Below are 26974 nucleotides of genomic sequence, written 5' to 3' on the forward strand. Positions count from 1 at the left end.
TAAACCTGTAAAAGAGGAAATGGAATTCTAAATTCTGCCTATTTCTTTAAAAAAAAGAAGAAAAAAACACAGTTTCATCTGATCTCTGTTATGAGATATTGTCTCCTTCACCACCTTCATACTCACATATACAAAGGAGTAATGCAATTTTAGGAAGGAGAAACATGACACCAAGGAAGATAAGGCTAAAATAGAAGAAAACAAGGAACTAAGAACAGAGAAGAACAAGGCCATAGTAGAGAAAAATAAGAGGCCTAGGACAGAAAGGAAAAATCCCAAGACAGTACAGAAAAAGGCTACCACAGAGAAGGCAGAAACTACGCAGGAAGAGGAACAAACCAAAATAGAGATATAAGAAACAAAGCCAACAGAGAGAGTAAAGACCACAGATGAAGAAACATAGGGAACCCCAGGAAGAAAATGAGATATTAATCTTACGAAGACAATTACAGGAAAGAGAACCCCAGTTAGCCTGCATAGTCAGTTGAGCTATGGAGGCACTATAGTGTAGGGAGCCAGTTAAATCATATGTAGTGTACTTCAAGGATCAGTGGCTCCAATTTCAGATCAAGACCCTGGCCTAAAGGGGCACAATACCTTTCCAGAATTATGGGTAGTTCGTAGACTTGTTTGAACAAAGCTCAGTAGAGGACAAAGCAAAGTTGGTAGAGTTTTATCTACATAACATGGCCCTTTATGATATGAACCTATGGGAGGCTAATGCAAAGTTGGGTGATTTACAGTTGATGGCCATGGCATCCTAGAGGAGTCATGAGGACAAGAGAGCAACAAAAATCCAGAAAATGATGGCAAAAGAGTAGAATGAACCTCTGATGATTAGAGCAGAACCATCAGACCCTATGGCTCTCACTAGCACCCACCAGCATCTTGTAGCTGATCCTCAAAGTTCCCCTAAGTACATCAATGAGCAAACTCAGGCTGTTGCACATTTTGAAGACATGGAAAGATTATTTAGGGAAGATTGCATCCATGACTGTATGAGAAGGTGGAACACACTACCCCACAACCTACAGATCAAGGAGTACCACTCCCCAAAAAGAATGAGAGAATCACTAAGGAGAGTGTCCCTGTATAAGCACTCTATGCAAAGTCTGAAGGTCCATTGGATTTGTCTAAAGCTGAGTCATCCACTGCTGCTAGGACTACTAGAGGGCACAAATGAAGAAGAAGAAAAATAGCAGTGGAAAAAGTTGGATGCAAAATCTGGATTCCATGATAGGGAAGAGGATCTCATATCTAAGCCATGGAATGTCAGGGAGGCCATCAAGGACAAGGAGATGGATTAGTTGCTCAGAGGATGAGCAACACCTTCAGTAAGGGGGTAATGATGAGCCTTAGAAATGGGTAATTATATGGGCTCATTTTTCCTCTTAATTTGACTTAATCCACCATTCTCATTAGTTTATTGCATGTTTTTTATTATATTTATGATAATAGAGTGAATTGGGTTAGTCATTATGCCATGAAGTTTAATGTGTGCTTTATGCAGATTTTTGGTCAATTTTTGGACAAATTCAAAGGATTAATGAGCATTTGGCAGCCAATATTCAACGGAAATAGGGAAGAGGATTTGTATGGAAGTTTCCCCTTCACTTATGAACCCTTACCTCGAATTCTCCATAAAAAACATGGAGCACAAGTAGCCACATTAGTGCATCCAAGGGGCAGCCGAGCAAGTAAAGAAGGATTGTTGATTATCTCCAGTTTTGAGAAGCTAAGCTCCTTGATTTTAGGAGCGTTGTTAAAGGATTCCATTTGTATAAATAGGGGGGCTTAGAGCCTCAGTAGGTTAGCTAGTTATTAGTAGATTTTCGCACTTTTTTGCAGCATTGTGTTCAACTCATTTTTGAGTTCCTTTTTTGGAATAGTTTATGTAATGTGACTGTTATTTTCGATAATGAAGATGAAACGGTTTTTAAGCCAGCACTGATCTCTTTCAGAGGGCTAAAGCACTTGGGTTAAGGCCCAACCCAAGCTGCCCAACACCTCCTACTCTGTACTTATATGTTTTTGCTTCAGTTCATGAGTTAATTTCTCTTGCATAGATTCATTTTACTTTGTTAGATTAGGTTGATTTTGATGGCTAGTATAGTTGTTCTTGGTTCAGTTGATCAAGTAGGTTATTGCAGTGACCGAAAAAGATTCAGAAAGGCCAATAGCAGGCCCTGATCTCCTTTCTCCCTTCCTGTGACTATGATTTGAGGTCAAAGCACTACTGCTTCCACCGAAAACACAGTTTTTTCTCTTCCATGCAACTGCTAGTGTGATAACTTGATTTGGAAAGATTGATATTGGTTCAGATTCAGTTGCATAGGTCATTTCATGTTATTTTACCATAGATCTCTCTACATGCTTTTCTGTTCACAGGTTATTATTCAGCATTTTTTGGTTTTAGGTCAGAAATTAGGTCAAACTAGAGAAATTTCAGTTTTTAGTCCTTTCTTTGAACAATTTTTGTAAGTAAATGTGCAGATCGCCTGTAGGATACCTCAACTCACCATACATCCATAAACGAGCCAGCACCAGCTCACTTCTCATAGATTTCCCAAGTCATTTGTAGCATTTCACCACACTGCCCTAAGTTCTGTGTTTTTCTCCATAAAGCTGCTTTCTTACCACTTGAACGAATCCAACCATCACTTTCATTCTTAATCCTCCTTGACAAGTTCTAGACACAACAACACCTTCATCTGGCCTTCACTTCCCATTTTCCATCATTTTTCCACCTTCAAAACTCCAAAAATAGCTCTCAGCCTCCTCTTGTAGCTCCTCTTGTAGATCTCCTACAGCCTCCTGTAGAATTTCCTGTGAGTGATTTTTCGAAGTACGATCACTATGGAAGTCTTCAGAAGGGTACTAGGGGCTTCTTAGGACCTCTCCACACCTCCCTCACTCTCTGACAAAGACAACTCCCTCTTCCTTTGCCACCAAACCTCTACACAATCACAACCAGATAAATCACAAGAATAATAATTTCACATAAAAACACTCAAAAGCACAAAAATATGTTTTCTTCTCATTTATTTTCAGAAGTAGCTTGAATAAATGAAATTTACATTTTCAGTAGTCAATGGCACTCATTTCAGCAGTTTTCACCTCTTTTCCTGCAAAAGTAGGGTTAATAGGTAAATTAGGGTTTGCTAGTGTTTGCGTTACATTTCAGTTTTCTTTCTCTTTGTGCAAATAGAATAGCCCATGTAGAGTTAGATTTCTTTTATCACAGTTAAAAGGTTCTTCTGAGAATTCATAGAAGTTGGCTTAAGCTCATAGCGAACTTGCGCCAGCTGACCAAGTGACAAGCTGTTGTAAGAGTTAGTACTTGTGCATACAACACCATCACTTCCAAGTTTTTTACGAACTACCGAGTTAATAAATGTAAATAAAGAAGCCCCAGGAGTTGCAATATTATTGTTGCAATACTGGTGCTCACCAGTAGGGTCGCTCTTTATTATTTCTTTGTCTGTTTGTCCGAGGTATTAACTGCTAGTGGTGTTTTATGGGTCTGTAGTTAAGGGTATGGCTTCGGCCTAGGTGTATCCTAGCCTTACTGTGGCTTCGGCCTCACTGTATATTTATGCTTCCGGCTATTTAAATTATGAACTTTAAGATTATGGTCCTATGGTGACCTCACAGTTGTTCTTGCCACCGTCAACTCTATCCTCATGGTTTGTTTGTAACTGGAAACTGTATGTTAGACTGTTGATATTCAATTTTTGATATATATGTATATACAATGATTTCTGTTAACAATTAAATAGAATAGAGGAATTTATATGAGTTCTGTTTGGTACCTGTAACTATGTGTTCATTCCTTCGATAGTGATTTATTTGATTTGTCTGCAAGCTCATGCCTCTGTTTGTCTGAATTTGTCCATGTACTCTGTTTGCTAATGTATTAACTATTCATTTCCCTATCTTCGTTATGAAATAATTCAATGGTCTTTTGTTAAGTTAGAAAGAAAATATTCAGGCTGTAGTGTATGGATTCAGATGGTCAAAACAATTTCTCGCTTGTTTCTATTCAATGCTATGATGGTCAAAAACATTACAATAACTGTTTCCTTTCTCTGTTTTGTAAAGATCATTGCACAGTTATCAAACTGTCAGTAGTTACATTTGGTTATTCTTTGACAACTGTCCTTTCTTAACTGTAATCTAAAAGTAAATTTTAAAATAAAAAAGATAAAAGAGAACGTAAACAAAAACTAAGAGTGGCTGAGACAACCATTACTAGAAATTTTAAATGAAAATAAAAACTAACTGAAACATATCTGTTTGCAAAGAAAAACACTCCAGCAATGACCTCCCTGAGTTGGATGCTTCTGCATCAAATAGGGCAACAATGGAAACATGTTAGAAGATAGCAACAACATACATTTTGGGATCCTAGAGAATTTCAACTGATTGGAAACACGTGACGAGGATGCCATGAAATCTTTCTATCTAGGGAGTTTGCTGGAAGAGAATCAAAACACAGGTCAACAAACTTTGCCTAGACCCAAGAGGGCCATAAAATTTTGGGAGGAAAAATGGCTTTTCACTTGCTTTGATTTTGTACAACTTAAAAATAGTGATTTTCTCATGTGAATAAATATGACCTGATTCTAGAATGAATATGGGACGTTATGCTCATAGACTGTTTTGGTGAGCTAGTTGAGCTGACAGGCTTATTCTATAGTCCGTTATGATGTGTAACATTGTTCGTCCATCATCAAAGTTGAAATTTTGCTCATGTCTGCCAAAATAAAAAAATAAAATAAAAAACCTTAAAGAAAAACTATACAAACCATTTAAATAATGTCGGCTCCTAAAAAAATTTGCAGGTGAAGAAATTGGATCCCTCTAGGGTCATGTTAGATCCGTATTTAAGATGGACTATGCTGGTATTTTTCCAAGTAGGTTTTTGTAACAATAACAAGTGTCTAGATGAATTGTTAGATACTTTAGGAATAGAGACAAATGCCCAAAAAAAAATCTTCATTTTACTAGAAAATATTTTGTCCAATATTGTGTGCAAAATTTTAAAAGTAAGAAATAGAGCTCAAAGGGCTCAGGAGAGGGACAGAGAAAGAATAGAGATAGAGAACAAGTGCGAGAGGAAGAAACCCACCTGTGCGAAAGCTGAAAAGGAGTCGTTGCCTCTATGTAAAATCGTGGTATTGTGATTTGGTGGAGATTCATCCAAATCGAAAGGTATGAACGCCTTTCGATAATCTTGTCCAAATGAGTAGATACTTGCATCTTGCAAGGGACGTTAAGTGCAGAGTTTGATACCTGTATCATTTAAGAGATGTGGCTGAAAGAAGGAAGTGCTTAATTCACCAACACAGTTACAGGCAATGGAGGTAAAGGTGCTTGGGAGTAATCGTGCTTACATATTTGGCATCTGAAGGAAAGAAATAGTAGAGGAGCTATTCTAGAGATTTGAATAAAATGCACATTTAAGCATAGAAGGGCACAACTACTTTTAGTTAATCCATATTCTAGTTTAATACAGAATTGAAGACCCGAGAGTAAGTAATATCGCGGGAAAATTGTATTTTGCTAAGTCAAAATCCTAATTAGTTATTACTACTAAGCAAATTTAGCTAACATAGAGGATAGCTAACAGAGAGGAGAAGATCCAACTTGCTTAAATTTACTAGGATTTATCATACTTGCCCATTGAAAAGGATTGGAGATAAAATCTGTTACATTGATTTAAACACTTTTATGCTCTACATAAAATAATGTCTTTCCAAAACTTTTATTTATTGGAAAAATAATTCCTGAAAACCTCACCTACCATATTCTTCACGTAGTAAAGATTCCTGCGTTGAACAAGGTGTTATAACTTCTTAGATCTGTATCTTCCCCCCAGTTTGGTGAACATGATTGCTCGTGGTTCACGTCCTTCCCAACACACGATCATGATCACCTACTACTCGTAGTGCTTTTCTACGTCGATAGAACAGAATTGGTGGTACTCAGTAACGAAATCATCGGTGAGTTACAGGTTTCGGTTGGTGGAACTCAGAAAAGAAATTGCCCACGAGTACAGGTCCGAGTTTGAGCCAGATCCCCCTGAAAAGATTTTATAGCGAAGCAGAGAGGGAATGAGGAAAAATGCTCAGTATACTCTTGGTAATGCAAATAGGTAATGCAAAGATATTTTACCTAGATGAGGAATGAGGAATAATTTAGACTAGTAAAATATTAACCACTTCTAAAAATATGAAGGATTTCCATGAATTTTCTAAAAGAAAATTAATTAAAAATGTTTAGAAGGCTCAAATTAATAATTAATTATCGTATTACTTCGATTAACAAGAAACCAATATAGATCTATCTTAAATAAAGATTTAATATGATAGAGGGATCAAGACAATGTGTAATTTTTTATTGTTTAAATTGTAGTTTTGAATGTTATAGAAATTACATAACATGTACATTAAGCGATTTTAACAACACACATTAAATTGTTCTTTTTTTATTAATATATTAAGTCCATATTAATTCATATTAAAATATTTTATGCATAACCCATATTTCAAATTCTATTCTATACAATATTAAAATATGTTTTTAACATTTGTTTTCTTATATATAGATATATATCAAGCTCATATCACATGTTAAATCACATGTTAAATCTTATTCATATATATTTTTTTTACTTCTAATTACTTTACATGAAATTATATTAGGTCATATGGATAACTAATTAAATATGCATAGCATTATTGGATATTAATTTTCTATTTAGAGAATATTTTATTTTTATTTTAAAATAGTTTTCTTTAAAAAATATGTTATTTTTATTTTAAGAAAAACGAACATACTTAAGCTCTAAGCTCAATACAATATCTTTTTAAAAATGACTGAAACTAACAATTAATTATCCTACTATTTTAATTAATGAGAGAGATTATAGTTTAACGCTCCCGCTTTATCTGAACTATTACAATCACTAGTAGTAACAACTTCCACTTGGTAATGACCATTGTTGGTCTAGCTAGCCTTGCTACACTTAGATCAATTAAATGTTATTTTTTCTTGTGTATTGTTCTTAGCTCTATAGGTACATCTTTTTTTCCCGTTTACTCCAACACATGCACTCAACATATATATTTTTTCTTCAATATTTACTTACTTTCATTGTCAATATATATTCTTCTTCAATATTTACTTAATTTCATTGTCATCTTCATCTAGTTTTTCTCTCCATCTCATTGTACCTTAGATATTGATGCAGGAGCATTCAACCCAAGAGAAAATCATTGTAATTAAGTAGACATAGGGGGGTAATGTGTTTTAGGGAAGTTAGTTTCCTAAGTCTCAAGTTAATGTAATATTTAGTCTTTTAAGTGATTTAATTAGATAATGTGAGATGTTTGTAAATGCTCTCGAATAAATAAGAACATGACTGGGCAATAATGACAAAAGAGTCTAAAGTCAGTTAAGACTCTTTAAGTAGTTCCATGATTCGAGGAACTAAGGAGAGCTCTTAGGAATTAACTAGATATTAAAAGTGGACGTAGAGGATAGAGGATTTAGGAGTTAGTTAGGTAGATTTAGGATTCAAATGAGGATTAGTTCAATAGAACATTATGGCATAAATGTAAGCCTACAGGCAAAGTACAAAGGGGAGGCCACGATATTGAAGAACAAGCTTGTGCGAAACACACAGTCTTGGATATGTAATTGACTGTTTATATTTATATATATAGATGTTTTTTCCTGATTGTGTCAGTGTGTTGAAGAGTATTTCATGAATGAACTACTTGTGAGTTCATAGGCTCTGTAATGGTTGCAAACATAATTCTGAAGGACGCAGAGGAATGGGATGATTTAAAGGAATCATGAATGGATCCTTGAATCCAATTAAGGAAACAGTGGGAAGCTCTGGGGTGAAATAGCAAGTGAGATTTCGCAGAAGAGTAAAGCTCAGAGGTAGCTGAGCAGCGGAAGTAGAAGGCAGAGTTCTGAAAAAGTACGCAAGAGAAGAGTGATGCGAAGGACGATAATGGGTCATTGAATCCAATAAAGGTATTAAATCCAAGCTCAGGAATAATCACGCAGTAAAATAACAGAAAGGCCGAAACCTTTGAAGAAGAGCAAAACCACAGAACAACTAAAGACTTAGCCTAAAAACTAAGTAAAAGAGGAGGAGCAAAGGAGTAAAGTGTGAGTGCTCAGCAGCCATTGGATTTGAAAGATCAACAGTCTAGATGATGTTGCTGAGGAGCAAAGCAAAATATCGCACGATAGAGTTTATTACACAATTTAAGTCCCACAAGTGAAAAACCCAACTTACACTAAGAATTGGCATAAAACATAGTTAGATTTGAAATCCGGACTTGAAATCCTATAACAAGTGGCCTATATCCATATCGGATCTGTAAGGATATCGGATTGGCGCATGGAAGTGGAAGGGGTCTAGCCTTGAGGCTGAGCGAAACGTGATCGCATGAGTTAATCACAACCGTCGTTGATCTTCCAAATCCAGCGGCTGCTAAGCACTGACACTTTACTCCTTCGCTCCTCCTTTTTACTTAGTTTTTATGCTAAGTCTTCAGTTCTTTTATGCTTTTGCTTTCCTTCAAAGGTTTCAACCTTTCTGTTGTTTTACTATGCAATTCCTCCTGAGCTTGGATTTAATCCCTCTAATGGATTCAACGACCCATTATGGTCCTCCAAATCGCTCTTCTCTTGGGTAGTTCTTCAGAACTCCACCTTCTACTTCCGCTACTCAACTACCTCTGAGCTTTACTCTTCTACAAAATCTTACTTCGCTATTTCACCTCAAATATTCCCTCTATTTTCTCAATTGGATTCAAGGATCCATTCATGATTCCTCTGAACCATTATGTTCCTCTACATCCTTCAGAATTATGTCTGCCACCTGTTACAGAGCCTATGAATTCACAAGTAGTTCATTCATGAAATACTCTTCAACACATTGACACAGTCAGGAATAAACATCTATATATATAAATATAAACAGTCAATTACATATCCAAGACTTTGTGTCTCGCACAGGCCTGTTCTTCAAGGCTAGACCCTTTCCACTTCCATGCATCGATCCAATGTCCTTATGGACCTGATATGGATATAGGTCACTCTGTATAGGATTTCAAGTCCGAATTTCAAATCTGATTATGTTTTGCACTTGTCTTTAGTGTAAGTCGAGATTTTTGCTTGTGGGCCAAAATTACATAAATAACCTTGCCGATGCGATATTCCATTGCTCCTCAGTGACATCATCTGGACCATTGATCCATAAGATCCAACTGTTGTCGTGTACTAACACTTCACTTCTATGTTCGTCCTTTTTACTTAGTTTTTACACTAAGTCTTCAGTTCTTTTGTGGTTTTGCTATTCTTCAAAGGTTTCAGCCTTTCTGTTGTTTTACTGCATGATTCCCCCTGAGCTTGGAAAATGGAAAGAGGATGAGTCAAGAGGAAATTGACAAAGATATTACCGAGTTAAAAGAACAACTTGATGCATTAAGAAGAATACTAGAGGAAAACCAGAGACAAGGTTGGGTCTTGAGGAAGAAGATAGTGGAATGGCATGAGATATAGAGAAGGCTACAACAAAAGCAAGTAAATCGGCTGAGGGGAAAACTCAAGGAAGCTGAATTGGAAATGGAAGAGTACATTTTTCAACCAAAAAGAATGCAGGAGAATGTTAATGCAGATGGTGAGAGCAATATTACTTAGTACAAGTTCTGAAGGAAAGTGGACTTGGAGACCAAACAGAGGACAATCCATTCAAAGTACAAATAATGGTAGAACAAGATCATACATAGATCTTGGAGGTAGGATAGTGTGTTTTGTTTCAAATTGAAATCAAATATTGTGGTTGCAGATGAAGCATCTCAGCAAAGGACAACAAGAGAAGTTGTGAGAGGAGAACCAGATGTGTTCTTGAAGATAGAGTAAGGAAAACACTCTGAAGGAAAAGTGGCAGTGAACCTGAAGAATCTAACAAGAGATTGGACAGAGAGGAAAATTGAAGTGTTCTCAAGAGAGAGTGAGAGATTGAAAAAGCCTAGAAGGAGAAAAGATGTTTCTCAGGAGGGGGTTCCAAACAGCGGACCCGTACTTACCAAAATACTGAGTGAGGAGAGCTTAGTGAGGTAATATTGGAGTGAGGAGGACTAGCAATTGTAGAGTCTTATTCCAGATGAGTGAGAAGCTCATGAAGAAAGAGGAGAAGAAGATGGCTACTGATAGTTATAGCAAAGGATCAAAGGGAGGCCATGATATTGAAGAACATGCCTGTGCGAGACACAGAGTCTCGTATATGTAATTGACTATTTATATTTATATATATAGATGTTTATTCTTGACTATGTGAGCGTGTGACAAATTATTTCATGAATGAACTACTTGTGAATTTGTAGGCTCGATAACAGGTCACAGTTAGAATTATAAAGGACATAGAGGAATAGAATGATTCAGGAATCATGAATGGATCCTTGAATCCAATTGAGAAAACAGAGGGAAGCTTTGGGGTGAAATAGCAAAGTTAGATTTCATAGAAGAGTAAAGCTCAGAGGTAGCTGAGCAATGAAAGCAGAAGGCAGAGTTCTGAAGAACTATGCAAGAGAAGAGTGATTCAGAGGACCATAATGGGTTGTGGAAATTTTTTAACTATTTAACCAAACTTACACTAAGAATCAGTGTAAAACATTGTCGAATTTGAAATCCAAACTTGAAATCCTATAAAGAGTAGCCTATATCCATATCAGATCCGTAAGGATAGCGGATCGGTGCATGGAAGTGGGAGGGGTCTAGCTTTTAGGTTGAGAAAAATGTGATAGTGCGAGTTAATCACAACTGTCGGATCGTGAACCACATCGATGGTCGTGATTTGATCGCTAATTCGCAATCGGAGGAGTTAAGGTTACTGGTTATTGGAATGTCGATGTGCTGAAAGCGATAAAGCATTGATTGGCTATTGGAGGTTTCTAAGGTCGGAGCCGTGGAAAGGGTCGGAGCGAAGACCGAGGTCGACGGATATATAGATCCGGGTTAATTGCTTTTCAAGTCTGAACAAAGGGTTCAGGCGGGGTTTTCCTTCGTATTCGTGAAAGTGTTGTGTCGAGCCTTTTAAGGCTAGAACATATGTTAACTATTCCAATAGTCGCATATTAGAGTCAGAGAAGTGGTGAGGCATACATGTATGTATGACCCGTGGAAAAGTCGATAGCGATTGCAATAGAGGTAGCCTCGGGAAATGTACAGAAGTCGTACAGAGGTGAAAAAGGGTATGTTTGCGTAGTTTTCCTTTGTAAAAGGTGTATAAAGGAAAACAGTGCTGATAGAGTATTTCATGTGATAAAACATATGTAACCAATGCATTAAAGGGTAAGGTTACATATATGTGGGCATTAAAGGGATAATGAACGTTATGAAGGTTTAAAGGTCCTAATAGGAAGGATTAATGAAAGGCTTTAATCAAAGTCGTATAAGAATGATCGATGGTTGATAAAGTTTCGATAGGAAGTTTAAGTAGGGTGATTGACTTCAAATATAAAGGAACAGATAAAGAGGGCCTTAACCATTTGATGGTTGAAGATTTGACTCCTCTGAGAATTGAATACCTAGGACAAAAGTGTAGATGAATTTTTATATGCATACTATGGGTGTAAGTGGGGGTAACCCTGTATCATTTGTTATCGGAGTAGAATTGTAATCAGCGCGGGGAAAGGTTTCCTATGAAAAGGAGATTGCACAAAGAAGAAGGTAATGTGCATAAGTTAATTGATGAATGATAGAGGCTACAACAAAACATTGTGAGAGAACTTTTGGAGTTCTTGGGAGATTGTAGCAGTTCTAGCAGAGGCTTGGAGTAGACAGGAATAGAGGATTCCTTGAAGAAAAGTGAGAGCAAGATTTCTTAGTACAAGTTATGAAGGAAAGAGGACTTGGAGACCAAACAGAGGACAATCCATTCAAAGTAAAGAAGAATGGGAGAACAAGATCATACATAGATCTTGGAGGTAAGATAATGTGTTTTGTTTCAAACTGAAATCGAAGATTGTGGTTGCAGATGAAGCATCTGAACAAAGGGCAGCAAGAGAAGCTGTGAGAGGAGAACCATATGTGTTCTTGAAGACAGAGTAAGGAAAACACTCTGAAGGAAAAGTGGCAGTGAACCTGAAGAGTACAACAAGAGATTAGACAGACAGGGCAGCTGAAGTGTTCTCAAGAGAGAGTGAGAGATTGCAAAAGCCTAGAAGGAGGAATGGTGTTGCTCAGGAGTAGGTTCCAGATAGAGGACCCATACTTACCAAAAGACTAAGTGAGGAGAGCTTAGTGAGGTAAGATTGTAGTGAGGAGGACTAGTTGTTGCAGAGGCTTATCGAAGATGAGTGAGGAGCTCATGAAGAAAGAGGAGGAGAATATGGCTACTGATAGTCATAGTAGAGGTTCAGAGAGAAGCCACAATAGAAGAAAGATGAGGAAAGGGGATGCGAAGGAAAATGGCAAGAGGATGAGTCAATAGGAAATTGACAAAGAGGTTTCCGAGTTAAAATAACAACTTGATGCATTAAGAAGAATGCTAGAGGAAAACCGGAGGCAAGGTTGGGTCTTAAGGAAGAAGCCACTAAATTGGCATGAAACACAAAGAAAGCTACAGCAAAATCAAGTAAAGTGGCTGAAGGGAAAACTCAAGGAAGTTGAGTTAGAAATGGAAGAGTCCATTTGTGAACCAGAACAGGGAGAAATTCTAGGAAAAAGTGGAGATGAGGATTTGAAGATTGAAACTTCAAGTGAGGGCAAAGGGTCACATGGTTTTAAATCTTACAATTTGTGTATGTTTGCAGGTGAAACATGTAAAGAAGGACAATTTTCTAATAGTGTCATCAAGAAGGAAGAACACAAGCAAAATCTAAATTCTTCTTTGGAAGAAGATGAGATAGATAGGTCTCATATATAATTGGAGAAAGTTATCAAGCAATCAAGTGAAGGGCTTGAGGAGATTTAAGAACAGACCATCGAAGAATTTCTGAATCATATGAAGGATTTAGAACAATAAGGGGATATGATGGTTGAACCATCAAGTGAGACCACAAATTCTTATATTATTAAAACTGATAGTTTGTGTATGATGGCAGATATTGCAGGAGAAAAGTAGTCTTTTGAAGATATCTTCAGAGTAGATGAAGATCTAGAAGTGAAAGGTGACAAAGAAAACTTCTTAGAAAAAGAAGAATTTGACTGCACACAGAAGGAAAAGTCTATGGATGAGTCTATAGAAGCTAACATAGAGGAGAATGATAATGTAGATGGTGAGACAAGGATAGCTCTTGGGGAAGATAAACAACAAGAGATTGAAGGCAAACTTGAAGAAGAGACTATGTTAGTTTAAAACATAGTAAAGGATGATCAATTCACCATGATGATAAGCACATTGGGAAAAACCATGGAAACTGTTGATACAGTCAGAAAAGGAGAAGGACATCTACTGAAAGATGTTAAGGAAGAAAAAGTCTATGCAAAAGACTTAGCAAAGGGAGAAAGGACATGTGATGATTTATCAATAACAAAGGAACGTTTGGAAAACTGTGTGAAATTTCCAAATTGTACTCCAATTGAAATTATTGAATTATATAGAAGATTAGACTTTCAAAGAAGGGAGTTGGAAAAATAGAGAATATATGTTCAAGAGAGATTGAATGACAATCATAAGAAAAGGAGATGGATATGAAAGTTCAGCAGATTGACACTACAAAGGAAGGAGTTCAATATGGTGGACAAGAGAAGGAAGACATCATTAAGACAGATGGTGTTGAACAGAGATTAGTTAACAGTCTCATGAGTTCTTTTGAGAATTCAAATCAGCATATTGATGTATTGATAGAGGGGAAAGAAACAGAGCAACAAACTGTATTGTTGCCAAAGGAAGATAAGACACTGAAGCCTTATGTTTTTTATTTTAACAATTGTTTTGTGAATGCAAGTTTTGTTGCAGATACTGAAGGAAAATTGGCACATATGAGTAGCCAAATAAAGATGAAAGAAGAAGGTTTTGTGGAAGTATTTAATCCATGGAGAAAAAAATGCTAAATTGCTGGTGAGAATGCTGGAAAATCATTATTCATTGCAAGAGGGTAAGGGTTATAGGGAGGCAACAAGAATAATAGAGCAAGAAGAAGAACAACAGATTGAATAACTAGGAGACAACAACAACAACCTGAAACAAAGAAGTAAGTGGTAGAGTATGGACCAGCCCAAAGATGTGATGGAAAAAGAAATTGAAGAAATGTGGCAACTGATGATGAAGCAGTCCAAATGGAGGAAAATGGTAATATCAGGATGCATGATCAATCAAAGTTTGAACCTGATTGAAAAGAAGAATAAGATGGAGCAAAAGGTAGTAGAAGTGCAGCAACAACAAAGGAAGAAGACATTTGGGCAATTACGAAACAAAGTATGGGATCCAAGAAGAGAAAGATCAGAAGATACATGATCAAGAGAAAATGAATATATTCTACTATGGGATTCTAATGCATGAGCATTCAACCCAAGAGAAAATCATTGTGATTAGGTAGACATACAGGTTAATTTGTTTTACAGAAGTTAGTTTCCTAAGTCTCAAGTTAATGTAATATTTAGTCTTTTAAGTGATTTAATTAGAAAATGTGAGATGTTTGTAAATGCTCTTGAATAAATGAGAACATGAGTGGGAAATAATGACAAAAGAGTCTAAAGTCAATTAGGACTCTTTGAGAAGTTCGATGATTTGAGGAACTAAGGAAAGCTCTTAGGAATTAAATGGAGATTAGAAGTGGACGTAGAGGATAGAGGATTTAGGAGTCAGTTCAGTAGATTTAGGAGTCAAACCAGGATTAGTTCAACAAAAATTTCTGGCATAAATGTAAGCTTATTGGCAGAGCAAAAAAGGGAGGCCACGATATTGAAGAATAGGCCTGTGCGAGACACAAAGTCTCGGATATGTAATTGATTTTTTATATTCATATATATAGATGCTTATTCCTGACTCTGTCAATGTGTTGAAGAGTATTTCATGAATGAACTACTTGTGAATTCGTAGGCATTGTAATAGGTTGCAGACAAAATTCTAAAGGATGGAGAGGAACCTAATGATTTAGAGGAATCATGAATGGATCCTTGAATCCAATTGAGGAAACAGAGGGAAGCTCTGGGGTGAAATAGTGAAGTGGGATTTCAGAGAAGAGTAAAGCTCAGAGGTAGCTGGGTAGCGGAAGGAGAAGGCGGAGTTCTGAAGAACTACGTAAGAGAATAGCGATTCAGAGGACCATAATGGGCCGTTGAATCCATTAGAGGGATTAAAGCCAAGCTCAGGACAAATCATGTAGTAAAATAGTAGAAAGGTTGAAACCTTTGAAAAAGAGAAAACCACAGAAGAACTAAAGACTTAGTGTAAAAACTAAGAAAAAAAGGACGAGCGAAGGAGTAAAGTGTCAGTTCTCAGTAGCCATTGGATTTGGAATATCAACAGTCCAAATGATGTTGCTGAGGAGCAAAGCAAAATATCGCATTAGCAGAGTTTATTATACAGTTTAAGTCCTGCAAGTGAAAAAACCAACTTACACTAAGAATCGACATAAAACATAGACGGATTTGAAATCCAAACTTGAAATCCGATAAAGAGTGGCCTATATCCATATCGGATCCGTAAGGATATCGGATCAGCGCATGGAATTGGAAGGGGTATGCCCTTGAGGTTGAGTGAAATGCGATAGCCTGAGTTAATCATAAGTGTCAGATTGCGAACTAGATCGACGGTCGTGATTTGATCATTAATTCGCAAACGGAGGAGTTAAGGTTAGCGATTATTGTAATGTCAATACGTTGATAGTGATAAAGTGTTGATCGGTGATCGGAGGTTTCAGAGATCGGAGCTATGGAAAGGGTCAGAGAAAAGAGTGGGGCCGATGGATATATAGATCCAGGTGAATTGTTCTTGAAGTCTGAACAAAGGGTTCGGGCAGGGTTTTCCTTTATATTTGTGAAAGTGTGGTGCAGAGCCTTTTCAGGCTAGAACATATGTTAACTATTCTGAAAGTTGCATATCAGAGTTGGAAAAGTGGTGAGGCATACATGTATGTATGACCCACGGAAGAGCCGCAAGCGATTGTAATAGAGGTAGCATTGAGAATTGTGCAAAATCTGTACAGAGGTGGAAAAGGGTATGTTTGTGTAGTTTTCCTTTCTAAAAGGTGTATAAAGGGAAAGAGTGCTGATAGAGTATTGCATGTGATAAAACATATGTAACCAATGCATTAAAGGGGAAGGTTACATATATCCGGACATTAAAGGGATAATGAAGGTTGTGAAGGTTTAAAGATCCCGATAGCAAGGATTAATGAAAGGCTTTAATAAAAGTCTTATAAGAAGGCTAGAGGGTTCATAAAGTTTCGATAGGAGGTTTAAGTAGGGTGATTGAGTTCCAATATAAAGGAACGGATAAAGAGGGCCTTAACCATTTGATAGTTGAATATTTGACTCCTTTGAGAGATAAATACCTAGGACAAAAGTGTGGATGCATTTTTATATGCATATTGTGGGTGTAAGCAGGGGTAACCCTCCGTCAGATATCTCTTATTGAATTATTTGTTTTGTCGACCTTTGTAAGACAAAAAATAATATATTTGTTTTCTTTCATCTTTTTTTTCAATTGTCATAGAGTTTTCAAGAACTCTAATGATTTTCGTGATTTTTTCTACTAAATTTTATTTTTGTAGTGATTGTAGTTTATCCATAACTACTTTCATCTTTATCGTACTTAGGCTTTGAAATATACTTTTCAAAAAAAGCTAATTCAACTTCGTATTTAAATTCAACTTTCACTACGCAGTTATCTTCACTTGTTGTTATTAATGCAAATAAATTTCTAATTTTATCCTCGACAAATGTATCTATGCACTAAACTTCACTATTTTTATTATGTTCATGCACTGCATCTTGCACAGAGAACATTTTTCTTTTGTAATTTCTTAAACTATATTGTTTAGGACAATTCTAGTCTTGCTACCAAACTCATTAGGACAATGATAGCCTTGGTACCTAACTCATTGGGAGGTCATAGGGTCAATTATCTTCGACACCCTTAAGGTTAGGCGCTGCTAATTTGGACAACGAAATTTGATTCCTTTCGATGTTGATCTGCCGAAATTTTCTCGTGGATGTAACGGCCACTCAGTGTCCATGAACCACCATGAAAAAGGGACAATTCTAGTATGTGTATATTGTATGTTGGAAATGTAACTAGTTTCAATCTTCATCATAGTTATTTTACACATTTTAATATGTATTGTATGTAACAAACAAAAGAAGAAAAGAAAATTTGATTATTATTAAAGCATGGGTTTCATGCTTTTGATGGTCATCTAGGTAAAAGAATGTTCTTCATGCTTCTAGTGTTTGTTAGGTCTCAACCTTTATTGTCTTGAGTCAAAGGAGTCAATATCATGTTTATAAGACCCTTTTGGGAAAAATGTAATTCGACAAAGAATTATTTTTAAGTCTAGAAAGTACTGGATACTCCAAAAGTACAAGTTAGCCATGACAACTTCCAGTCATCCTAAAGGATGGAGTTCAACCCCTTCGAAAGACTATATAAAGGAACAACTTGACCTCATTTGGACTTACTCACTCACAAGTTTGATCTCTCTGAAAAGGTTCGAACTAAGGCTAGAAGAGATAAGGAGGGTGGAGCGAAGGTCTAGAAATAAGAAGTTAATGAAAACTTGTTTTTTCGGTTGTATCTCTCTCTCACACATGTGAAATTCCAGGGTTTATACAACTACAAAGAGGGTTGAAATTGCAAATCCAAATTGCAGGAGAGCAAAGTGTAATCTCTAGTTGTTCAAAGAGGGAATACTCTGCCTTGACCTCGCTTGACATTGACCTTGGGAGCACTTGTCTTTCTCTATGTAGGATCTTTTGAAGAAGACAAATTAGTGTTTTTGCAACAACTACAAGGTGAATTTGCAAATCAAAATGATTAGATGAAATTGCAAGTCGAAGTTGCAGCGATAAAAGTTGCGGTCGAAGTTGCAACTGGAAGTTGGTTGATGCAGGATTAAGCTTTGATATTTAAAAAGATTACATGGTACTAGGAGGACTTGGTCTAGGGTTTCAGTCTTTTTTATCGCAGTGAAAGTGGATTCTGTAAGAGAAGAAGAGTTTTTTAGGTTTACTGCTTGGAGAGGTTTTTCCTTGGTCGAGTGCCTAATTTTTGTGTTCTCTGTTGATACTATTTTTTGTTCTTGATATTTGTTCGATGAAAAGATCTAAATAAATAACCTAAGAAGACTAAAAAAGTTTAAAAATCAATATTAAAGTTAAGGAAAATTTATTTAATAAGTTGCCACGTTGTATTTTCCAACATTGTATAGCTTCTTCTACTTCAATATATTCTTCCATAACTCCTCATGTTACTTCTGTAATACCAAAATTCCTACTTTCCTCATTACAATAGGAGTTTCATTAATAACTTTGAAACGTTTAGACTCAACTAAACATTAATCATTATTTCTCCCCTATAACTATATCTCATTTCCATAATATTCCAAGCTTAAGAATAATACCACTAATTTTTTTTAAATAAGAAGCAATATTATTGCACCATCCTTCTTATTCACAAAGAATTCAGCCTTTTAATTTTATCTCATAATACCATATGCTACTTAAAACTCTTGTAACCCATTAAACACAAGGTTCCATAAAATATATATATATATTTCTAATATGGTTCTCTTGGGCATAGTACAAAATTCATAATTTTTCAATAGATCATGAAAGTAAGAATCACTAACTAAATCCATGCACATAGAAATAAAGAAATCCATTATAATATTTCTCATAAAATTCAATTACCTCATTTTTTTCTTTATAAACCCTTTTTTAGTTTTTCAAAATTCTCTTAAATTAAAAATATATTTTATCACCAATATCACCCGATACACATTATAAAGTTTGCTTAATCCAAATAAAGTAATGATTTTGACGTTCGCTTGGAGATACACATTATAAAGTTTGCTTGATCCAAATAAAGTAATGATTTTGACGTTCCCTTAATATTCCAAGTGAATTCATTCTAATGGACATGCTAATTGATGGACCATGCAATGTAAAAACTATGGCGCTTACAAAAACTTCACCGCTTCTGATTAAGATCTCCAATGCACAACGAAAGCACAAGCATCTAACCAATCGATCTCATATAACATATTTCTCAAGATATTTTAAGAATTACAATCATATTGAAAATGTTTACAATAAATTTCAAAAATGTGACTATTGGAGCAAAGAAAACCAACCTGTCAGCCTTTCTATATTTTATATTCCATTTAAGAGTGATTCCTAACGCTCAAACTTCATTGGTTGCAATTTGACTTGTTTATAAGTTTTTTTTAATAGAAATGGTTTTCTGCCTTATACATTTTCCATTTAGAATAAGTTTATAATTTGCCAAATTAATCCCGAATATAAAAATGGGTCATTTGTAGCTATATTACAGTTCTCATGTAATATGCTTTTGGAAACTTGAGGTTTGTGTTTTTGGAAAATTTATTGCATTCTAGCTCAATAAATTTGTTGGTTTTGTTTATACTATATTTTTTGAACATATATACCTTTAGTTTTGAATAGATTGAACAAATTGTGACACATTTTTTGTTTTGTTTCTTCTAAAAGTTTTTAAAAAGTTGTGGATTATTGTCTGAAGGTAGGGACTAGCTGCAAATTTTCCTTGTTATTCCTTCAACCATATTTCAGTATGGATTAGAATAGAAATAGCTAGATTTTCAGTAGTATTCATGACATTTTTGGGCTTTGAAAATCCCCATTAGTTTCGTGCTTGCAATCCAAACTCGAGATACAAATTGATAGAAAAAATATCCATTTTTCTTTTGCACCTATCAGGCTAAACTTCATGAAATATGTATGTTTATTGACTGAAGGTTGAAGCTGAAGCAAAGGTCTTTAGAGCCTAAATTGAATTTTGAACAACATCAACTCAACAACTCGAAGTTTGAACTCTCGACTCGACAACTTGAGGTTTGAACTATATGAAGTTTGTGTTTAACTTGTTACTAATTAGAAACATATAGTCTTATTGCTTTATTGGCCCATTAGGCAGTAATCATGGTATCTAGCTTGTGTGTCTGACACTCAATAATGATGAGGAGTACACTAAAGAAGTTTTTATTTCTATTTTTAAATTGTTTTGTCTTTGCAGATTTACGTTATCTAGTTTTCAATTATGTTGTTGTTAAGAAATGTTGTAAAGTGACAGACTCACAAGGAACACACCTGTCAAATGCATTTCTTCTTCCTTATAATTTTTAGTGAGTGATTTATTTTGTAAAAGGTAATACAATAATATGATTTTTGGCATATTTGTTTGTAAACTTTGGAAACCTAGAAATATAAATTATGAAGAAAACATTAGACTATTAGCATTTTGTCCATGCAGGGCTGAAAGGAATAAATTTGGGTTACTAGAGGAAAAAAGGACTATGTACTTAGGGATCGTGATTATCACAAGAAGAAGGAAAACATTTAGGTATGCCATGCAACATTTTTTTATATATTATTTTTTCGATAAATTATTTTTGGGTTGAAATTCTTTCTCATAATGTTTGCAAATAGGAAAATTTGCATATAATCACCCATAATCTTCTTTTTGTGAAATGGCATGGATCAATAGTGGCATCTCTCATTTATGATATAGTTGTATGTGCAATTTATATATATCGGTGTGCATTTTCTTATGCATGTTCATATGTTACTTTGTTTGTATGCTTTTCTTCACTTTCTTTCCTTCTGATGGTTTAGACTGTTATTGATAATGTAGAGGCTTCGAGAGAAAGAAGCATCTAGAAACCCCGATGAATTTTATTTTAAGATGATCAACTTAAGAACAAATATGGAAAACCTAAAATACTAACAGAAGACTCTTCTCTTCATTTCATAACAACATTTGAAGCCGTGGGGGCCCATGTATGGAGATGTAGGACTAGGGCCCTTGGTTTTTCTGGGTCCTCAAGGTCTGTCAAATTTATTTTTGTTGTGCACATACGTGTTAGGATCAACCCCCAACTGCCATCTTCATATTATGGAAATGCTTTCACAGATGCATGTGCAGCTTCAAAAGCTAGGGATCTTGTCAAATACCCACTTTGTTACGTTGCAAGGTTGATAAGGGACGCCAAGAACTCAATCACTCATAAGTTTGTGAAATTTTCCATTGATTATTTGGAAGTGAAGAAACCTCCAAGATTAGAAAATGAAGGAGTTGGCATGCTCAATGCTTCAACGTGGTGTCACTTTCCTCTTAATGATGTAGATTTTGGATGGGGAAAGTCATTCCATGTCGGTCCAATCAGAGTAGAAGACATACCATAAATTATTTTCCTTCCTTCTCACCCATGTCATGATGATGGTGTTAATGGAGGAGGGTTGGTTTTGCGTTCTTTTTCTCCCCAAGTTTGTAATGCCAAAATTTGTAGAGTTGATCATCCATGAAAGTGATACAACCAACTCAACGTGAAGAGACACTCTGGAATGCTACCTCGAATGGGTAGTTGTACAACATGATTAGGTTTAGGTTCAAGATATTCTATGCTACTTATTTCTATATTTTCTTGGCAACACATGGGACTTCACCTAATTTTTTTTAGGTTTAGCGATAATATAATAGGCGAGCTTAACGACTCCATAACAACTGCTCTCCCAAATTGTGCCTTTGATCATGTTGTTTGTCCCTGCAAATTTATAAGCTCTAGAACATAAACACAACTAATAGAAAAATATGTCACTCGTCACTTTAATAACATAAACAAGAGTGTTATAGAAACTTAGTAAAATCACATTAAACATAAATGTTATAAAAACTCAAAAGCACATTAAAAGTGATGTTTCATTTTAGAGATTGAATCTGAGAGTGACATTTCATTTTAGAGATTGTATCTGAGGGAAGTTATTTGGATCAGGTCTTTATTCTAATTCTTAAAATAACGAGTTAAATACTTTTCTAAAGAAATGATTTCAAGTGAATGGGAACAAATAGTGCTACCAACCAAAAATAGAGATGGTATCATCATTAAAAATTATGTTTATATTAAAGAATAGATTGATTTTGTTTTCGAGCCATTTTTATATTGAGAGTTTATAAGTATGTAGAATTTTAATTTAATTTTAATTAATAATTATTATAAAGATGGTAGGGGTTTATATTAGAAAGATAGTAAAATGACTCTACTATTGCATTTGCAGGTTCTCCGGGGAATCAGGCAAGGCAAGGCAAGTGATAAGGAAGAAATAGTAAGAGTGCACACATTTCTATTTCAGGTATGCACTACATTTATTTTATTTTATTTCAGTAAGTAGCTCTCTTGGAAATGGTTGACAAATGTTATAAAACTTGCCTTATAATTTTTATTTTATTTTATTCTTAACAACAAGTAGGATGGGCAGTTTGGTGTGCCTCTAAGAAATGATTAACTGCCCAAAAAAAGCTACTGATAGAGACTTCTCTACAACTTTAGCTTGCTATGAAGCTGATCATAATAGTTCATTACCTGAATTAGATTCATTGGATATGAAGCTTCCTTAGGAACTATATCACCACCAATTTGGATACCAATTATAGCAATTCTCAGGTTTCAAATGGGAGATGGAGCCGACCTGAATTGTGAAAGCCAGTAGTGGAGAAGATAACTTTGTAGGTCACCAACAGATTGAGAATTGGCCTATCTCATGTTGCCAGGACCTGTGTCAATTTTCTGTCTTTTGCAAAACCTTCATGAAGACAAAATTTCCAATCAATTGTAGATTCAAATGCATATACATTATTACAATTATTTGTTATCAAGGAAGCCAATTCTAATTATGCAAGGGTCTTGAAATTGTGGTTTAACAACTGGATATGAATTTAATTTCCACCATTTAATGTGATTCGAGCTTTGAATTTACATGTTAGAGAGTAAACCCTCTTGTAGGATGGAGAAATCTAGAACATTTTTCTTTTGCCTCATAATATGTCTTGAAATCAAGTTTCATCTAAGGATCCCGCATGCTCAAATGACATGAATGTATTTTCAGCAAATATAAGTATGTTGCTTTATTATTTTCAATTTTGCTTCATTTAGATTTAAAATGACTTTGTTGTTAGCTTTAAAAATAATGGATTTATTTATTTTTTATTCTATTGGTTTCCATAAACAAAAAATATTTAAGATAATTAAAATCACTATTTGGGAACTCTGGATGTTGAAACCACCTTAAAATAACATTTAAAATGTTTTTTTTTAATAGTTTATTATATTGTCTCTAGAGAGATAATAGTTTGAATTATGAACATATAGTCTCTATAGAGACAATATGCTTTTAATCTCAACTATTGTCTCTGAAAATGCAAAAGTTTAATTGTCTCTAAAGAGACAAAAATGAAAGTGTCTCTACAAAGACAAATGAAATTGTCTCTAGAGAGACAAATGAAATTGTCTCTTAATAGAAAATAATTCTTGTCCTTATAGAGACAATAATAATATTTGTTCTATATTGTCTTTATAGAGTCAAATTTTTAAGATATTAAATTTGAGACACTCGCTTAAAGACAATATTTAAGACAATACACAAGTTTCTTTTTGTCTTAAGTTAAGACAATTGACTCAAATATTGTCTTAGTTATTGTCTTAAAACCGCCCTACATGTAGTATTGTAGTAAAGAGGATTCAAAACCTGAATTCAATTGGTAGAATATTGTTTGAAAATGCATTAGAGAATGGGATCATATGCAAACTAGTATTCTAGATTGTGTTGTTTAAAACTCTAAATGGAGAGTGAACTCTAGCTTTAGGATATTAGATCTCAGAGTTGAAATCACTTTCAAGACGTGGATATGGTTTTGTTTTCTATGTTGAAATCACATGGAAGATCAATGGTGTTAATGACTAAAAATGTGGAGTGAATTGCCCTTCTCAATATTTTCAAATAGCTAGATAGGTTACATACGAGACAATAGTAATCAATAACTGAACTAGAACTCAACTGAACTGGACTAAACTAAAATTGTCTATGAATCTTAGTAGAAAACTAAATGGAGGCTAGAATTACTTCTTCCAACACCCCCTCTTAATTACTACAACTCATTTCAAAGATTACAAGCCCACAATTGAATATAATATCGCTTGCAACTATTAAAAAAAAAGCCTAAGATAACTATTGGTCAAAGTCTTACCTAGGCTTACAATATTAAAAAAATTGGCGTTAGTCCTTGGGATATATTTATTTTTCCTTTAATTTTCTTCTAGTTCATGTACTGTTTGAATTGCTTCAGTTTTTTCTTTTCATTGTAGGCTTCAAACTTTGTTTCATCATTTTTTGTGTAACTCTTCCATTGTTTCTTCATGTTGTCCATGCATGTCATCTATTTCTTCAAACATATGCTTATATGTGGATTGATACCACAGATCATCTTAATTGTGTCCTCTTCATCAATAATAGTTCTATTATCAATTTTATGCAACATAAGTTGAGAATAAAAAATTATCTCTTCAGGACTTCAATATATGAAAATTTCATTAACATTTATTTTTTACAACATCCATGTTGTCTTCAATATTCAATGTTGCAACTTATATGCATACTTCATCAAAAAATGGTGTTGCAAGCCATGCCCCAAAAAATATTAACTCTTCTTCAAATGATCCAAAATGGGTCTTAAACCCTCTAAACCTCTAAGTCTTCAAATATCGGAAAACATTATTGCATGGAAAAACACTAAGGAATGGCGGAAAATAGAGTTAAACAAAGAATGAAGTCTCGTTGAACAAGAGTCGTTTGATCAGACAAATCAACGACCCAGATTAGATAGGGATATCGCATCAAAACAGGCCAACGGAGTGTATCGGAGGCAGCCTTGTGGGAATTGCGATCGCGATCTAGCAACACAACGCGGATCATTGATCAAGCGCGTAGATCAACAACGGAGATTATGTTATTGCATCACAGATTCCAACGGGAAAAGGCCCAAACCGTAGGTCGTAAGACTCAGTGATATGGAATTTCTACTTATCACATCGCAATATCACATCGCAACATACAAAGGGGTGATGCCAATACACTGCGGATCATGTGATATGCAATTTGCGATTATCGCATCGCAATATCACATCACAACAATATGTGGGAATGGACCATGGCCTGTGGCATTGCGAAGGGCCAATATGCAATACGCCGATATCAGCGATCAGTGATCAGTGAGTGGACTAGAAACAATACGAAGACCTGCGATATGCAACATGCGATAGACCCAAAACTAATAAGGATTATAGGTTGGATTTAAATATATTTGAAGTCTGGCTTTTATGGATTTCTTTGTATTTCCTCGTGTATTGATGTTTGGCCACATAAAATGCGATATTGAGATATTTCAATAGAGTGGTGCACCCGAAAGGAATTATAGATGCAGCTGTATAAAATTTGAGGTCCAATAATAAGTGTTTTTCTATGTATTTATGTGTATTCTCGCTATGGTCCAAATAGAAAGGGATTATGACCGCAACGTTGTGACTTGCGATAGTGATCAAGCGTGGACCCAAAAGGAATATGGGGTGGACTTCGTATCGTTTGAGTCCAGCTTTGGCATTTTGGTCGGGATTTCCTACATTTTTAGTGTTTTCCTGGCATTTCTCTGTGTAAACAGAGAAGTGTAATTTCAAGGGATTTTCACCTGCACCCAAGATCCTTCCATTTGTAAATGACTGCCTATGTGCTTTAATCATTTTGCAATGAGTGTTTAACGCTCGACAGGGAGATGAAGGGGCAACGCCGAGAGTCAGAGAGCCCGAGAAAGGGAGGTGAATAGATAGGGTCGAGAGGCTTAAGAACCACTGTGTGGCAGAACAGAGGGGGACAGACAAAGAAGAGAGAAAGAGAAAGCAGAAGATAGAGAGCAAGAGGGAGAGTCTGTGCACTCTTTTAGACTCATGGATTTCGAGTAAATCCCTGTTGTTTTGTCACTGTTGTGTTGAGACTCTATTTGAGCTCACACTTGTAATATTATACTCTTGAAGACATAATATAGAGGTCGACACTGAAAGCTAGACCAAGAGACGTGGCCAGGAAGTCTGGTGAGCTCCTTGATTATTTTTCTGTGTTGATGTGTGTGTTTATTATGTTAGATAATTATTCATTGTCAATATTATTTGCAATCTTTTCGATCCATTGCACTAAATAATATAGGAATTCCTACACATGAGTCTGTAATACCTTAATATTGATTTAAGATAGAATTTTTAGATCAATTGGTATCAAAGCTTAAGGTTTTGTTAAGGTTAGACAAGCTTGTACTAGATTTTGAATGCTAACTAGATTAAAGCTCAGACTAGGAGAAGGGGAACTTGTTGAGGCTAATCCAGAGATTGGAAGAGTCTATTATCAGAGGAGAATGGTAGAAGAAACTCCATTGGGATTAGAATCTCAATTTATACAACTTTTTAATGCACTCCAAGCCATGGTGGAAGAGATGTATCTGGAATTTAGGAAGGGTCGAGGTTAAAGCACTTCAACACCCAAACCAGACAATGGAGTAGAGGAACCTTTTATAGTTTTCCATCCAGAAGCCAAAGGAAAAGGAGGAATGACTCCTCCACCATCTCCTCCATCATCACCTTCATCATCCTCATCATCTTCTAGCTCTTCTAAGAATAAGAAGAAAACTTCCTTAATCAAATTAGATTTGAAGTTTGATTTGCCAATTTATGATGGGGAACTTAATGCAGGAAAGCTAGATAATTGGATAAGACAAGTTGATGTATATTGTAGGGTACAGAACATTGATTCATAAAGGAAGAAGATTTAGTTGGCTAGCCTTTGACTTGGAGGAACTGCACTAGTATGGTGGGAAGGAAAGACACAAGATGATCTGCAAAAACATGGTAAAATCATTTCTACTTGG

The 26974-nt window shown here is 35.4% G+C and overlaps 1 long non-coding RNA gene across 1 annotated transcript in view; it reads right to left on the minus strand.

Annotated features, from left to right (window-relative positions):
• LOC149160031 (uncharacterized) overlaps positions 1–26974 on the minus strand; it is a 157483-nt gene that overhangs the window by 30563 nt on the left and 99946 nt on the right. Inside the window, exon 2 of the long non-coding RNA XR_016261187.1 lies at positions 5807–6084. This is a non-coding gene — a long non-coding RNA (uncharacterized LOC149160031). The remainder of the gene's footprint in view (positions 1–5806; positions 6085–26974) is intronic.

This window comes from Pinus tabuliformis, chromosome 5_2, assembly GCF_031772625.1.
Source record: "Pinus tabuliformis cultivar Carrire ecotype Pingquan chromosome 5_2, CPIR1, whole genome shotgun sequence".
NCBI classification, from domain to species: domain Eukaryota; kingdom Viridiplantae; phylum Streptophyta; class Pinopsida; order Pinales; family Pinaceae; genus Pinus; species Pinus tabuliformis.